Here is an 18,739-nt window from a genome sequence, read left to right on the forward strand (position 1 = left end):
GATCTATCGTGGAATAAACATATTCGAGAAATAACCGGTCAAGCTAATCGTAAAATGGGTTTTGTTAAAAGAATATTAGGAAAGTGCGACGACAAAGTGAGAGAAATTAGCTACTTTTCCCTCGTTAGACCACATTTGGAATACGCTGCCAGTGTTTGGGACCCTCATGAAAAAGGCTTAATAACAGAGTTAGAACGCGTGCAAAGAAGAGCTGCCAGGTATGTGAAAGGTCGTTACGATAGTCTTGTTAGTGTAACTGACCTCTTATATAAACTCGGATGGGAATCTCTGTCGGACCGTAGATTGAAAAATAGACTAATCCTTTTAGATAAATTCAAGAGCAGTGTCTTTTCTGACGAAGTTAACCATATCTTGCGGACGCCAACGTACTACGGAAAATCAGATCATATAAATAAAATAAGAGAGATAGATGTAGAACAGACAGATTCCGAATGTAATTTTTTCCACGATCAATAAGAGATTATAACGGCAGCAATAGAACTCGTAAATAGATTGCATGACTTGTAGTGTAGCCTACTAACCTATGTGAAACTTAATGCATGTTTCTGAATTTCTATTCTATATTCTATTTCTAACAGCATATAGTAGTATAGTTTGTTATTATACGGGACGTTTTTTGGACGGTGTGGTGTGCATGTGGGAGTCCAAATGCATGCTGAATGCTGGTGATTGATCACCCCCTGCCAAACACCCTAGAGGTGGCTCGCAGGGTATTATGTAGATGTATACATTTGAGAAGGAATGTAGCAGAAACCAGGAGTGTATGAGAGAGAAAATACTGCCTTGGGCCCGAATAATTTCAGCATGCAAGGGACGAATGGCGTCGAACGTAAATTTCCATGCTCAAGGATTTTCCACTCGTATTCCTTTTTAAAATAACTTCCATTATACTATCCCCGTATTTACACATCCTCATCATACCTTCCAAAGCTTCCTATCTTAATCAATTACACATCCTCCTCACAATCTTACTTTGCACGCCGCTTTTTCGAAGTCATCCTATTCTTTGAGGTGATTAAATGTCCGAGTGGCGATGTGGAGATAGCAATTCTTGATTAAAGAATCCTGTTCCCTCATTCTCTGCCTGACAGGGCGGGGCGAAAATAGAGTAAATTTTCCTGAGGGAGGAAAAGCAATTTTCCAGTGATTCGGCCTTGAATTTTGAAACGTTGAGCAAATCAAAGAAGCTGTAATTTTTTCTTTTGAAGGCACGTTCTCTGTGTAAGTTAATCATTGACTCATGTATCCTTTTTGAGATGAAAACCTATTTAGTCCATGTCCTTATTGTGGCTCATGGAAACTAATTATGGTTGCTCTATTTTACCTGTCTCTGTAAATAAACCTCTGTCTGCTGAGTGTGAGTTGCAAATCAGCTTGAACCTTTTTTTGTGAAAAGAATACCTAAAAATAAATTAAGGTAAAGAAAATAACTGATGCCAGTTTTAGCCATCTTTTTTCGAAGTAGGTACTAAACTCGGAAATTATCTTTAGTAGTAGATTTGATTTTAATAGATTATAAAGATTTCGTCTTTTATTGAAGTTAATAATCTTCATCAGTATTAAATGGTAAATCTTTTTTAACTCTTCATGAAGCATTGTGTATCATGTTAAAATTGCAGTTTCGTCGCACTTGAGAAAATAAGCCGAAAAAAGTGTCACTAAATCATAAATATAGTTTACATTGATACATTTATCCATAATCCCTCATCCTTGATTTGATTGATTGTATTGTAAAAGTAGACTTTGAAATGAAATTGTTAAATATGAGAAGGAAAATTATTTTCCTCGTTTCTGTTCTCTTCAAAATATTTTCGTGCTTGGAGCGGAAAGAGTACATTCATAAATCACATTTTAAAAACTCCAAACAATTTTAACCAAGTCAGGATATTTATTAGAAAACGTACGGCATACTTATTTGAGATTGTTTTCAGTTGGATTCCAGCATTAAAAAAAAACCTCACACTTTCTAAGGCTTAGCTGAAGTATGGCTGGCATTCTCTCGCGTTTGAAATGAGAATCACGGCAAGAATGTAGCCCTTCCTGTTAAGTTCTACCTTATAAATTTAGAGAGAATTCGACGATTGGTAGCCGGGAATGAGGTTGCATTTTACTCATTGTTATGTCGTTTTCAGGAATCCTGGAAATCCGCGTAGTTTGTGGCCCGTGTGTGTGAACGACGTTGTGCTGAAATTTCCCTGCATTTTCCTCTTGCATCTCCTCATTCAATGCCGTAATACTGATTAGAATTCACGCTGCCGTTTGAACGTTTAAATTAAGAGATGTAAATAAACAGGAAACAGCATAATCCCATATTTGCTCGTTAATAGAGGTGAATGCTTTTTCCCATCAGTTGAGTGGCCTACAAATTCATTTCTGATTTCTAATTTATACATTTCTCTTCTTTGGTGTAAATTTATTCGAATTCCATTTCTTTTTTATATTGTGGCGCTTTTTACGGTCAAATAAGGACGATTTCAATCAAGAGTTTCTAAACTAAAAGAAAGTGATATTCTGGCTGGTTTAGATATTATCCACACAGACAACATCATCTTAATCTCCATGATTTTTTAAAGTATTGAAATTGGCCGTTTACTCCGGAAATATGATAAATTGTTCTGTATTTTTAAACGATGATATGATGATGATAATAAGTTCTCCTACGAACAGTATATATGATACTTTATTGTCATTATAAGTTATTCGTAATATGTGGAAATTTTACGCGTAGAGAAGGGTTAAAAATACTTGCCTCCCCAGTTTTTTTCTATCTAGCACATATGAAATCACCACATATTAAATTAAGCTCTTGGTTTTGGGCAGAGAATCACATTGAAGTCCTCTCACACAATCACCGTAACGGGAATTGTTCAATTGAAACACATAGCCCTAATGGATCGTAAGCCATTATTCAAGCTACCTCAGCGAACTGATCCCCCTTTATCCTTCCACGCTTTTCTTATGGTCCTACAGCTCATATTTCCGAGTCCCGTCTTTCTTTACCAATGCCGAGCATTCCGTTCAATGAAGAATTCCCCACTGTATTTCACTACTGTCTCGTTTACACTTTTCTTTTTTTCGGCGCTAGGCCGGTTTCCAAGCACAAACCACGTTAATGAAATGTGCTCGGATCTTTCTCGATGTCATCGGCGAAGAATTCTCCGACCCTTTCACAGGAGGCCAAAATGATAGTAATTTGGAAGATAAGCACTTGAGAATTTAAAAAATAAATTTATCATCCAATTGATGTTCCAAGAAAGGGTGCCCAGTTATATTTGCCGTGAACTAGATAATAAAATTCAGTAAAATAAATTCAGTTCAGAAAATAAAAACAGTAAACCGTTAGCATAGTCCCATATTTACTCGTAAAGACGGTTGTTTTAACCTTTTTCCTATCAGTAGAGTGGCCTACAAATTCATTTCTAATAAAGTTGATTTTTGTGCATTTCTATTTTATGGTGTACATTTCTTCTTAGTCCATTTCTTTGGTTTATTGTGGCGCTTACTACGGTCAATTTTTTCGGTAGGTCAGCCATAAACAATGTGATGTTGATGGTGTACATAAGGTGTAAGTTTCCATCCTACATCATCACGTGAAATAGTACTATTATATATCAATGTTGAATACGTCCAACGACCTTCCAAACGTGAAATAAAAAAATCAAGAATTTCGTACTGAGAATTGACGAACAAATTGAGAGAGCATAAAAATTTGACTTAGGATAAGAAAATCCGCTATGCCGGTGGAAATATTTGTGGTTAACTCTTACGCACTGCGTTTTAGTGCTATATAGGTATTTATCGAGGAATCGGCGGATAATCAGGAGCTGAAAAGAAATGGATTGAGATAGTGGATTTAGAAATAGAGGAGTTGCATTTTTTGTTCCAGAATGTCCATGATTCACTTCCTGCTTAGTTTCGTTTTTTTTGTTGAGTCGACTAGGGCCGAGGAGGAGTTGTAGCTCAAGGTATTGACTCCGGAGAATATGATAGGCATGGTGTATAATGGAGATGTCGCTCTTTGTGGCCTTAGTCGTAATAAATATTTATTACGTACGTTAGTTTCGGCGATTACGGCCTGTGCTGTGTTCGAAAATAAGAAGACTCTTATCTTTCTGTTTGTCTATCCGTCGCCTGCTTCTCGGACCATTTGCGACAAAATATTACCGGTCTGAACCCTTTCGCGTATGAGTTGATGGCGTCCTGACGAAAGCATTTAGGTTCTGTTTCTTAAATTATTTATCCTGTACCCTTCCACTATCCTTTGCTTTCGTGCTCGATATTTCTTGCAGTTTTTGAGGTATTTAATTGTATTTTTTTCTTGGAACCATTATTGTATTGTGCATTAAAATTTTTCAAGGATGAATGTCAATGCTCATTGCATTGAAAAAATATTTTTTCTTTTGATAGTGGGAATAAAAAAACGAACTTCAATTGGAAACTCGAGATTTTCAATTAAAATTACCTCAGAATATTCCTTTAAGTGTGAAAACTACAGCCTTACACCCTTTCAATCACGAAAGTATTAAAATAGTGAAAAAATAGATCCACCCTACCAGAGGAAAACATCCTTTTTTTGCGCTTCGTTTCACGAGGTAAATCACCTTTTCCTCTTAAGCAAACTTCAGCCCAACCTCCACCCGAACTCCTCTCTCTTCTCTATTTGCGAAACCGCTCCCAACCTCCCGCTTCACCCTTTCTGGTACCGCTCCCTCGAGTTCATCCCCGCAGGAACTCCCTTGTCTGCGAAGCATCAGCTGCCGGCTTCCCTTCTCCTTTCTTCCGGCCATTCATCCCTTCGCCTCGCTAACTTCATCTATCACAAGCATCTAACCCACATCCTCGTCTTCTCTCTTGTCTATATCTCTCCTTTCCTTGTCATCTTCCTCGGCCGATACCCTTCTTACTTATCCCCCCGAAGCTACTCCCAAAGAATCCATCCCGCGAGTGCCACCGCTATGCGCCTAACTACGGCCAACTTCGTGATCCATACAAAAGTTCTCTGTCCGAGACGAAGGATCATGTACAGACTTGGGACTTCCATTCCTTCTCCATCATCATCTCCTCCTCCTTCCATCTTCCTTCCTATGTGCTTTTTCGTCCGCCTCACTTCTGCTTAACCATACAACCTTTCCCCTTTCAGTCTTTTGTGCATCTTCTGTAGTACCTCAATAATTCGACGAAGAATCTTGATATTGGATATTCCGTCACATTTGCGGAAGAATCAAGGTCATTGTTGATCACGAATTGTAAAACAATGTTACGTTATAAAAACTGCGCTGCTATGTGTTTACTCAAATTGCAGAATTTACGACGTTATTGTATCCTCCCATATCTTATCCTCCATTACAATTATTTCATTCTCCTTGTCACGGGACCTTATTTTGAACTCCTTTCAAATTTTAATGTCCTAATAAATTGCTAAGGGTCCAAATTTTTTCTCTTTTGTTACTGAATCTGCGTCTAGATGCTAATTTTTTACTTTCACGTCTTACATACGTTAGGAATCCCATACCTTTATTAAAATAATGGGGAAATTTGAGTTCTACGGCCTCTTAATTCACTGTATTAGATTTAAAATGTAATGGCCGTAAAAATGTTCTCTCTATTGTTTCCATTTTTAAAGAATTCTTAGAAATTTTAAGTTCCATTATACCTAGTCGAATTCAAGCAATTGTTTCACTAATTGAAGTGCATTCTACATCAAAATATTTATGACTGTGTATGAGGGTAACACACCATTCTCCAATTTGTAGTTTTTAATTCACCTATTGTGTACTGTGTATTTCTTCTTTATAGTATTCTTTGGTAACATATGTTGAATAACGCTTCCTCCTACATATGTTTCCCTTCTACCTCGCTTAATCCGTCTCCCTTCTGGATGACCCAGAAATGCTTATCCCTTGCCTTCAATCGTAATCCCCGCTGCGTCCACTTCTTATCTCTCTCCTCATCTCACACTTTCCCTCTTTGTGACAGCTCCTGCAACATATCTCCTCTCCACTCACTCCGTCCACTCAATCGATTGACCCCTTTTGCACTCCTCTCTCAACTGACCCTCTCACACACGAACTACGTCCCATCAAACAGTTTTGCCGCATGTCGGGTTGATGAAAGAATTTCGGCGCCGCTCTGCCGTCTCAAGTTTCCACTTTTCTCTTTCGTTTTCTGTTCGATAAGATTACATGAAAATATATAGAGGGATAAATAGCGGTTGGAAATTCTTATTTCTGGGGATCGGGTTGGTGTGGTGGCTAGAGTGTTGGCTTCCCACCCTATGGGCTTGAGTTCAAATCCCGGCGGTGGCAGAGAACTTTCAGAGAGTGCCCGATGAGATTACATGAAAATGTATAGAGGGATTCCCAGCTTGAATGCTGTGTGGAGGACATTTCAAGGACAAAACTCCGTCCGTCGGATGGGACGTTAAGCCGTGGTCCGCTTGGCGCCTTTCGTTAAGAGTAGGCTAATGCCGACGCTGGGTTTCTCTCCACACTTCCTTACCTACCCTACTTTCATGGCGTAAATGAACTTAGTTGTCGGCCGCCTCCGTTAAATACCATACCATACTAATTCTCATTTTCAACGGAGACAAAGATCAAGGAAATACCATCTAGAGAATTTTCTTCGACTCGAATACGATTCCTTCGGCCGGAAGAGGGCCGGTCCATCAAAGGAGCGTTATCGTGACTTTGCCTTTTTCCCTCGGTGAAAATTCATTCAGAGTGTAGATGAGTTTAAAATTTGATGCTTCGAAATCGTTCAATATTATTCAAAATATTTATGCGTGTTTTAACTGTGAAAGTAGTACATTTATTTCTATTTTTTCCGAGAAACGCCCTTATTTCTCAAAAGCAACCTCTCTGCTGATTCTATACTTCTTGTGATTCATAATTTACGAGGAAAAAAATAAAATAAAGGGTTTTTATTAATATTTTACTAGACTTTACTTGACTTCGAAATTAACGGAAGTGGCATGATTTCCTGGAAAACCTCGTTTCGTGGACAGTGTACATGAACTGTTTGTTTGTCACCAGTATTTCTACTAGTATTCGACAAATTGAATGACAAAAGATGCCCATTTTTAAGAAGAAAGAAGCTCTCTGAAGTAGGGACCTATTTTTTAATCGCGAATGCTGCGGATCGTGGATGATATCAAAGGATTAAAAATAACCGCAACAATTTCTTTAAAAACTGTGTTGATACGAGTATCTATATATTCGTACTACTTTCGTACTCGTATATATTTTGATGTGTATAAAGCATCTTTACAGTGGGTCCGCAGGCTGAGGTAATGAGACTGAACGAATCTGGAAAAGAAATAATTTTTCTCACAGTGCATTAATTTTAGAAAAGCTCCATTTGGTATTTACGTTCATCTAGAGTCAGGCTTGCCTCTGAAGGCGTCTGTGAGATAATTAATGACGAGCGCTTTTAACTCAGCAGGAAGACGAGGGGGAGGAAGAATTTTTAAATCACGATGACAAGAAGAGTAGCGAGAATTCATCTGCAAAGTTAGATGGGTTGGGGAGGGTAAACGCACGTTAACCCAGAGGAAGAAAACAAAACAACAAGAGTGTTGAGAGAGTCGTTTGAGGTGGTAGTCGAGAAAAGGCAAAGGAAGAGGTCCGCGAAGAGGGTTGAATTAAATAGGACTGCATTCATTCTTAAAGCGGGAAAACAAACAGAAACAAAGGCTAATTGGTACCGCGTAGTCTTAGGAAAATCTCGAGTTATACAAGGCGCGTTCTTTTGGCCAATGATGACACGGTGTTAGAAGTTTTGAGACTATTGTGTGAAGAAGCAGTGGGTGGAGGAAACAGGGGCAGGTTTTACAGATTTATTTAGAGGGAGATGATTAATTCTTGTATAAAGGCACTGTAAAGGAAATGGAAGTGCGATAAAATTCTATCTTTGAGGTGGAGAAGGCTCTCTGAATAATTTTCATGCGAAGTTTCATGGTTACGGAAGGTCGAGGAGGAAAAACCACTTACGAGTACGCAAGTTCTTTTTTTTTGCTGTTTACTCGTTTCAAACTTATTTTATCGTCTTGAAATTTTCGGAGTATAAACTGACCATAGAATAGATCCTGGATTGCATTTGCCTGTGTCTTAAATTTGAAAATTTAACACCAGTATTTCACACATGTAAACGTTTTTTGTAATATAAATTCAGGAAAATATTGAACAAGGTCATATCTTTACTCCCTGAAAAGCAAATGAGTTTTAATAAAGAATGTAATTACGTACTTAAAGAGGGCTGCATTGCATACTAAAAATCATTACATACGTAATTGCAATGGTATCAGAGCAATTAAACACGTACTTAAAAATCACTCCCACTTAATCAGTCTCTTAGTGACAATTTTCTCTTTTTTAACATCTGAAATATCCTATGGAAATTTTCAAGATAGTGTGATTTGGGCCTTGTCAGGTCATGCCTGTATCCCAAATCTCAGCCTTTTACGTCAGCATGTTCTCATATTTTTTTTCAAAATGATGACTTTAAGTTTTAAATGAGTAAATTGTCACCAACAAATTTTACTGTTTCTCAGTGGCAAAAAAAGTCTGAGAAAGTAATTTAAAGCCTGTAGGTAAAGTCTTCAAATGAACAAAAATGTTGTAAATGGTCAACTTTATGAGCCCTGATTATATCAATATGACAGCATAAGCTCTGAGTAAAAAAAATAGCTCGTCACAAAAAAAAACCGATCGAGGCTGTGTATGCGTCCTTATACAAATGTGACAACTTCCACTGTCGACGACTTCGTTTGAGTCTCTAATATATTCATGAGCATAACAAGCGGTCGGAGAAGCGAGCCAATTGTACAGGACGGTGGTGCACGGCATCATTATAATTATTTCATGTATAAAAGCTCCCTGGATGTGGGTCAATATTGAAGAGAGGCCCAGTGCAGGATTGTGATGCCTCTGGTGGGGAAAGTTAGGATGGAAAGGTCCTGTATGGTGAGAATTAAGGGGACAATGGGGTGGAAAATGTTCCTTTTATGGGAATTGTTTGTCTGACGAGGGAGTCGACGGACAGGGAGCACATGTGCTTGTGGGTTGTGGTAATCGTCTTGGAACGGTCTTTGGATGGAACTGGAGTGCGAAGTTGCGCCCTCATTTGAGGACATTAGCCATGGAAGAGCCGCCCACGCAGACGGAAGAAATGTGTGAACTTTCACTGCAAGATGATTTAGCATGGGGCCTAGATAGGTATGTAGAGTTGGTGGTTTAAGGGAAACTATGTTGGGGAATGTGTAGAAGGTCCTGCAGCGGGTATATGGAATCTGTCGCAGAGAGACTTTATCTTTGAACTCAATAGAATAATAAGTAAAACTGGGCGATTCGCCAAAAACTGCTACGCGCGTACAGAAAGTGGTACGCAGATGTTAAAAAAATTAGGCTAGGAGCCACTATGGACTCGGAGGATACGCACTAGGTTAGGCACTTGAGTTATTAAGAATAGACTAGCTTTCAGAGCGACACGGGTAATATCATATTATAGCTTCCACTATATTTCCATGTCCGACAGAAACGATAAATTAAGGGAGATGTTTTGCCGAACGGATAGGAATAGGAATTCGTTTTTCCCCAGAACCATTAAGGATTTCAATACAAGATACGGAACTTCGATTTCCTTTCTATTTATTGATGGCCGATGTCCTAACACCCTCACTACTCGCCTTTTAAGCCAGCTTTTGGGGCAGTGCGTTGATGCAGATGTTATGATCACTTATGTAAATGTAATGTTACGCGGCCCTACTTTCAGCTCAAATTCCCGTGTGAACAAAAACATTTTTGTAGTACTTTTATAAAAGTTAATCTGTGACATTGAATGCAAATATTTCCACAAATGTGCTCTGGAAGCTAAAGAGAATGAATCTCTCCCAATTGAACGATGGCGTTTTGTCTTTTTACGACACGAATTACTCTTTTATATCTTTATTTAACACCTTGAAATTTTCAGGTAAAAAGAGTAGACCATTTTTGATATTTGCCTGTATCTCTAATGTAAAACTTTTAAAATTCAGAAAATAATGAGACAATATTCTGACATTTGAGATCCAGGTAAATATTGACTAGACTATACTCTCAATCCCCGAATATTTCAAGAGAAAAATGTATGTTTTTCAGAAATTATTCGTCACAAGAGAGACTGGCTGAGTGGGAGTGATGAGTACTCTTGAAATATGCAGTTACATTCTCTTTGAAACCTACATTATAAATAAATCTCCATCCTCATCTATCCAAATGAATTTAAGCTTTGCCCGAAGCATACCTATATTTCAAGACTTTGAGATATAGAATGAACGTGAGGTTATTTGTCTAGCCATTCATGAAATTGTTTTGTCACCGCTATCGTAATCGGCTTATCTGAGCGAGACTAAGCCGTAACACAGTGTGCGACTGTTGCAGGAAATTTATTTTTGCACTGTTGGCCGTCATGAATTATGCATTTGTGATTACGTTTAAGTTGCTCCATAAATTTAGAGCCATTCATAAAATTATGGCTGAGGATAAAGCGTTATTAATTGTTGCGTGAGTGTTATTTAAATCGGTAAAAAGAGAAAAGGTTATCATCATCGCGCATGTCTAAGTAATTCTGTGAAGGTAGGCGGTGGGAGTTCATTCCGAGAATGAAGGGAGATGAAAAGCACTTGTATTGTCGGGAAGGGTATTGGTGGCGAAGGTATAGAACGAGAAGAGAAGTGAAGCAGACACAGCCCAGCCAGGAGTGGAGTGAGGGGGATGATTTATTGTCTGGACGTGGAGGATCCTTTCCGTTACATCCCCGGATCGGCTGGTTTTATTTGGCTTGCCCAAGGGCTCACTCAGTTTCACCCGTTTCCTTTGTCCTATCGAAAATATATACATTTATTCGGAGAGCTTTTTCGTGTATTCGTATTCATTCACCGGCTTTAACTGTGTTACATTTATAAGACGACTCATCCGTTGTATAAACCTCTTTCTTTACTCTTTATCAAACCCAATGAAGACATGAATTTAAATTCAGTTGGCCTAGGGAATGAGAATGAGAAACATCTGCCCGTATCTCTTGCACATTATAAATCAGCCATTAATGAATTTTGTGCATCATGAAAGCCTTTCCTTGTGAGTTGGATCTGTGGTGCACAGAAATGATAGAACTGTTTATCAGGCCCTTTACATTAATTGCATCTTCACTTGCGATATAAGTATGTGGATTAAGTTCATACGTATGTTATACTTTAAAGCTGAACTTAAATCCCTCTTTTGATTTAAAAGTAAGATGTACTTATAATGCCGGAGACGGCATTTCAATAAAGAAATGAATGTATAAATAAATAAATAAGTAATGTTCTAGATTCAAAAATTACCTTTTCCATACACGATGTTATTCTCTAAAGTGTAAAATGCATTGATGGCTATTAGCTGGCAAACGGCCTGTGAATTGTTTTTTTTTGTGTCTGTGGGTTCTTATTCCTGCTCTTCACTGGTCAGTCATGCTAGGGCAATAAATATTTTGTCTTTTTGAATTGCCCAATTATGTATTCAACGGTGTTTGGCGAGGTGTTGTGGAACATATTAATGATAATTGAAAATTAAAACTTTGTGCATGTCCACAGTATTTATTATTGTACTACGCGTTTCAGCGATCAATCACCTTCGCCATCATCGGCATTTGTACCTGATGATGGCGAAGGTGATTTGCTGAAACGCATAGTACAATAATAAATACTGTGAACATGCTCATAGTTTTAATTTTCAATTTTTATTAGTCCAATTATATTAAGATATACGAGATGACTTTACTTTTTGGTTCAAGTTTTGCGGTCCATGGTATGTAAATACATTTTACGGGTAGTTACTATATGCATATCGAGAATACCCCTAACGTTTCGCGACTTAAGGTGATCCATTTTTATGAAGCAATTAATCTGAATGCCGGAACATACGGGCATACGTAGTTTTCTGCTGGGCGGGTTGAGTGTGATAGGAAGAAGGGTAAAGAGTTTGAATTATTGGCGTTTATTTAATTCGAGCATTGGTTTAGGGTGTAATAGGAGGCCATTATACATAAATGACTTTGGATTTCTGCTTCCTAATCTCGATGACCTATCGATTTATGTAGGCATGAATATATTTTCTCTGGCGAGAACTTTTTAAAAATCTGTTTGGTAACTATTAGGAGCGTCTCCTACGTTTTGCGTCTTATGTTCCTTAGCAATTTTTCTGTGTTTAAAAAATGTGTAGGAGTCTAAAACCGCCATGAGATAAAAATGGGGTCTCTCTATGAAAGGAAAATCATCATTTATTGGTACATAGGACCATGGAAACGTTTCTTAAAATAAAAAGTATTGATTTTACGGTTTGCCTAAGAATCGAACTTGGGAGACATGAGGTGTGTAATAATGTGGTGTGAGGAAGATCATGGAGGTTTTAGAATGAGTGATGCATTTAAACTATTTTGAAGATAAGCGAAGGATATTGAAGTTGAGAGAGATCATGAAAAAAGTATTTAGGTTTAGAGCACGGTATTTGAATGCGGAAAACGAGTGTCGATGGATAAATCGAGTGTCATGAGCGACGGGTGGAAATTGAATGCCGGATTAATCGCTAGATCATAGCTGGAACGAAGATCTATGGCTATAGGTTTGAGGTGTGGGTAAGGGAACGTCACGTGGCCGGATGATGTGCACCAGATAATCGAATGGACCTGCGCGGCGCGGAACGGATGTGCAATATGGAAATAAGGATGTCAAGCCCAGAGATGTCCGGACCACCTCAAGATTTTATTTTTGGGTGCGGCCCATGGACGCCGCGTGTTATGATGTGCGTGCAAGGATCGTGTGTAATTTAGGAAAGTAATTAGGACTAGTCATATGCAAGGGATGAAATTGATTTTCTTCTCAGATAGATAGAAGGATGTAGGAGAATTTCATCGTCCTATTATTTAAAAATTTTGAGCGGATATGTTTTAACAAAAGGTAATGGCTGTACTGAAAATTAGTTTAGGGAAGCAATAACTAAGAAATTACGAACAGATCTACGATATTTCGGCGTCTTAATCCGAGCATTGTTGATATGGAATATCGAAGTAAAACTTTTAATTTGCAGCAAGCTATATGATTGGAGTTAAATATTCCACAAATCATCTCGGTGAGGAATGCGCCTTTGTAATTCTGTCAGTGGGCTACAAAATGAAATATAGCACTATGGCCTGCAGTGTAAAATGTAAATTGCTAGTTTTAAACCAGCTAAACGAGGATAAAAATAGTAAAATTTCCTTATAATTTATTCGTATGACGTGAGAATAACTATTCACAATTGTTGCTACTCACTTTATTTTCAGAAATCGTTCCAATAAAGTCATTGGTGCAACTTTAAAAAGTATAGAAATTCATTTGCTGGCGATAAACGTTCTCTTTCCTCGTTCCGAAATTCTCCGCCAAATTCTCTATCCGCCAATGTACTCTATCCGCTTCAGAAATTTCCTCTTGAAACTAACGTCTGGATCTGATGGTCTTCGACCGTCCTCTTTGCGTTGTAGGATATGAAGGGTAGACAGGATGGGGAAAATTTTTCCCCGAGGAGAAGAAGTCCCCTTTCTTATTTTCATTAATTCGAGTAAATAAAAGGCGCGTGCATAATCTGGCGTGAAAGTATACGAGGAGCTTAGCAGCCTCTTCTCTCGCCCTTTCTCCTGATTCTCTGGTCCGCCGGTGCAAAAACCGGGAGCGAAAAAGTTAAGGGGATGCCGAGCGAGGTTGAATGAGGATCCACTTGGGGGCAAGGGAAAGCTTCCAAGCGCGAAAAAACCGTCCAACACACCAAGAGGGAGAACGTACATATTTAATTTATTTTCAGAAAGAAACTCCCCCTTCAGCGTTATCCCATTTCTCGCCTCGCTGAGTTAAGTAGGGATCGCGATGAATTTTTATTATGAAGATGATTCTTGAGCTGGATGTTCGCGCGAGGTATTTAATATTTTTTTTCAGGATTGGAACTCGTTCATCGTCAAGCTCTACTTATCACTTACGGGACAACATTTTTACAGCGTGTTGCTTAAAATTAACGACAACAGCATCACGCGCAGATGATATTGTGTTAAAAGGTTTTTGAAGAAAATTTAGAAAATTTGCCGCCTCCTTTTGTGTCCTCTAATTTACTGTACACAGGTTTCTACATTTGGCTCATAGGGTAATTTTGCTTTTTTAAACCGCTCTTAATATCTATTGATCATGAATGAATGTTTTGGACGTAAGCATCTATACAAACCGGTTTTGTTTCACTAGAAGTCAATGATGAGTCCATACTCTTCACTCGAACGAGAATAAGAATTTGAAGTTCTCGCTCGTCGGCAAAGATAAGTATATTCCTTCCTGGAATTAGCAATCCATCACAGAAATATGGGAATTAATAAATATTAAAAATATCGGTGTTTTACGACCCTACCCATTACTTTAATTTTCACCGCGAAAATTTACAAATATTAATCCTGAATGGTGCATAAGCACTGATTGCAACGTTTACGCACCATTCAGGTTAAATGTTTATAGTTCATGGTTGGTTTCCGGGTTTTGGCCTCCGTAATAATTTTATTTATAGTAATTTAGATTTTTATTAAAGAGACAATAATCCATCGGTCTTTATGCCCACCATTTTTTAATTTTGCTTGGATGATGGCTCATTGAAAATGCGATGGAATGTGAAACATCTATTTATTTTTGGAATGTATTAGGATACAAATTCATCCATTCATTTTGTTTTGATAACATAACTTATAAGCGCTAAAATTTATATCCTACACGTTCTTAATATCAAGTAGTATCCCAAGTAGTCGAATTCATTGTTAATAATAAATGTATCTATCTTGTGCCACACGCGGAAGTTCCTATAGAGTGTAAGAGAATGAATCCTTTCTTGTAGATTTACATGATATTGCAGTCCACTTACTCTGCACAGCATGGAGAGCTCGTCTAACTCTTATGCATCCGCACCATCGTATAGAAATGGTTAATCTTCTTAAACCTGAGGAAATACCAAGGAACGGGAAGACTGCTTGAGGCAAGAAGGTGTGAACTTCTTTTCTTCGACGATCGAGAAGGCGTTTTTCTCGGAAATTTGTTGGCATGGTAAGGGAACTTGGGCGTAAACAATTCAATAGGAGTGTATAGAAATATTATACTCGAGGTCTGCGGTAAATTTCGCCGGGGGATGTATTTGTGCGAATATAAACTTGCATCTTTTAACAATAGCCTCGCCAATGATGGACATGCTTCGGTGACAAGAAAACTTCCCAGCAGCACCGAACACTGTGTAGCGTCGATGAAAACCTCCCTGTGCTTTCGAGGGAAAAATAACAATAAGTCATGGGCGTAGGTGGAAATCGCTAAACGGTTCATAAGATCTATAGCAGTAATTCATAAAAAATGTTATTCTGAAAATAAAATATCGAGTATGCTTACAAAAGGGTCAAAAGGTTTGTGCAGTGATTTGGAAAACATAGATACAAGCAAATCCTTTGAGTTTATCACTTTAATTAGGCATCTTGAGGTTTCAACAGTCATTATTTGTTCACACGACGCATTTTCTTTGAACTGTACGGGTGCACGTGTATGAGCACGTTTCCTCACTTTATTTTCCTGCTATAGCTCGGTTTCAAGCTACATACAGTGTGAGTGCACTGAGAAGGAACACGTGGTCGAGAATCATGCTGTGTGCTCATAGAGAGGAGTCCCTTTGATATCTAAGCCGAAGGACAAGATCTCGCGCTTACTATACTAGGGATTATATCAACTGCAATGCTCCTGTGGTAAATGTTACGTAGGACAGACCGAACGTTATAATAAAACCAGGATAAGGTAACATGAACGTGCCACGGAGAAGAAGCAGTTCCGCCTTTCCGCCGTGTTGGAGCACGTGTGGTTGGAACCTGGCCACACTGTGGATTTCGATAAGCCTAAATTCATGTGTAATAAATGCCGTTACAATCCTAGGCTAATCCGAGAAGCTATAGAGATAAGCATCCTGAGAACTACAACAGAGAAGACGGCTGCACATTAGCCAACACATGGAAAAGGGTCTTCAAAATCATTGACCAATCGGAGCCCACCTGAGAACCAACGAATCAGAACCGACCTCCGATCCCACAAGTACCTATATAAAACGGCCAAATTTTATGCATCGCTACTTCTGATCTGAAGACGCCAGCAGGTTGGCTGGCGAAACTGGCGTCACCTATGGACAATTCAACGCGGAGGAACGCCCGGAAGCCGAGACTAATATAGAGAGGAGTCCCTGTTCAATGAGCAGTATTCATGTGATAGAGAAGTGGAAGAGGGAACGCACGCAGAGGGAGCTTCTTTTGAGAGAAACGGCGTCTTAGCGGGATGCAGACACCGGCAAGTGGAGGTGACGGCAAAGTGGAAATTATTGCCGTTTCGCAGAGGTTATTAAGAATGGGTCCGCCACGGAGGACATTGCTTCGGCGGTGGCTTGCGTTGACGACCGGCGAGAAGCAGCCTTAATTGGGAAAGTGGAAGAAATGTGGACGTATGTAGGGCAAGAGTTCGCTGGGTGTAGACTTCGGGATAGCTATAGACGTTCGAGCTGGAAAAGAATGGGAAGATTTTTAGTGAGGGCTGCGGTAGAAAAAAAAAAAACCTATTACCCATACCCAAAATTATTTCGTTAATTTCAGTCAGTGTTTTTAATCTCAGTGATAAAGGAGTTCTTTTACGTATCAGGGAATGGAATCACTAGTTTTAAGTAATAATTTGTCCTTATCAAACGATCGAAGGATAAAATTCCCTCGTAATGATAAATATTTACAAGTAGTGCATGGAATTCGTAGCTAGAGTGTATCTATACATGTAGAATTTTCAATTTCTCGCAAATAAAATTGATACGAAGTGATGTAATTGATGTGGCTTACGATAAAAATTTTTAATTAATAACTAATAAATGTTTTACGGCGTTTCGGAAGAAAAAAGTTAGATGTGCTCTGAATTGTCAAACGGAGCCATGTTGAAAGTGAAAGAATTATTGGAAAAAATTATAAATGACATTAATTTTATCCTAATTATTTTTGATTTTGATATGAGACGATACTGCCATACCCTATAACTGCTGAAGTTCGAGGTATATGCAGAGTAATTAGGTCCAGGGTACTGTAATTTTTAACATTAATAGGCCATTGTATATGGTCTCACGTACTGCGATAACCAAGCCATAGTTTTCTTGTTGTAAAACAATGTTTAACTAATTAAACTGGCAATGCAAGGAGTAAACTTGAAATATTTTCGCATGCCAAGATTGATTAGAATACCTTTATACTCCCCTTTTCATTCACTCATGTTCATGTGTTACTTGTAGCATAAAAATATGTGGTATTTTGTTTTTATCAAGTAAAGTTTTTGAGATTCAACTGAATCAGATTTTTATGTTAATTTCAGTTTCTTTAAATTTACTTTTCTGTTGTATGTACTCGCAAATGAAAAATGTTTGTACTTTATAGCATAGAAATTAAGAAGTATAGATACGTCCCTTTTTCTTGTTTTCGTATTAGATGTTATCAAATGTTGCTGCGCTTCATTTGACTCTCTGTCAAGAAGGGCACGTCGGCGGTTAAGAACTAGACCTTTAGCTATGCTTTTACCGTACCTCTACCAGATTTTTTTCCTTCCTCCTCTTTGGAACGATTTTATATGCATGCCCTCACTTTTAATGTTTTTGAACAAGCCCATACTTTTTGTCGCGTTCATTTTAACCCACGTCATGTCGTTATTCTGAGGAGAAAAACTGCGCCACATAAGTCAGTCACGTAAGGTCCGGCAGTTCGTGGGTGTTCTGTTTAATATTTTTTTTCCATATTGGACCAAAGCTTTCCTCGCCACTTCGCGTCGCCTCCTGTTTTTTTATCACACGTACGTGATCACAAAAAATGGATGTCATATTTTTCTCTTCCATAAAGATATTTTTAACTATCAGCCTTACCAACCACCCTCTGGAGAAGTGTGCGAGCATTTTAACTGAATACCTATAATAATTATTGTCTGTTTTAGGAATTTCTGCCATTGATATGGGTTTCATGGTCAAATGTGAGGCCGCATTTGACCATACAACCCATATCAATGGCAGAAACCATGTGAGGCCGCATTTTATACCCTCCTGAATGTCCATTATTTTAAATCCCAGTATTCGCAGCATCATAGGCGTTGAGGAAAGTTATCTTTAAATCATCTACTTCGTTGTTCGACAATTTATAAAAGCAATTACGTTCAACGAGCAGCATACTTTTTTTGTCTCTTATGTGCTTAAATAGTATCCTTTTTTCGCATGTTTAGCTACATTCGGCACATCGGAAAAAATCAATTTTAATGAACGCCCCCGGATGATACGAAAGGAAATAAAAGTTTATTCAATTGCAAATGTAAGAAATATGATCGTATGCTAAGTTGCAAAAATATGTTACAAAATTCACGAAAATATCCATGGGATCCACCGAAGGGCTGCTAGGAACAGAGTGTGATGATAATGAAAGGCAAGGAAGATGAAAACAATGTGTAAAAGACGAAGAGTTGAAGCTTTGCTGAGAATTTGTTGCACACTTCCAAACTTCTCAAGTCTCTAATGACACAATGGAGCAGATTATTTGGATTCACCATGCTCAATGCTGTATATCATTTAGTTAGCTGCTTCAGTTGGTTATCAATGACATTTCTCGGTTTTTACTC

The 18,739-nt window shown here is 38.4% G+C and overlaps 1 protein-coding gene across 2 annotated transcripts in view; it reads right to left on the bottom strand.

Annotated features, from left to right (window-relative positions):
• LOC124161184 overlaps positions 1-18,739 on the bottom strand; it is a 344,620-nt gene that overhangs the window by 100,701 nt on the left and 225,180 nt on the right. The gene's annotated exons all lie outside the window — the stretch shown is intronic.

Source organism: Ischnura elegans, chromosome 1 (assembly GCF_921293095.1).
Source record: "Ischnura elegans chromosome 1, ioIscEleg1.1, whole genome shotgun sequence".
Taxonomy (NCBI): Eukaryota; Metazoa; Arthropoda; class Insecta; order Odonata; family Coenagrionidae; genus Ischnura; species Ischnura elegans.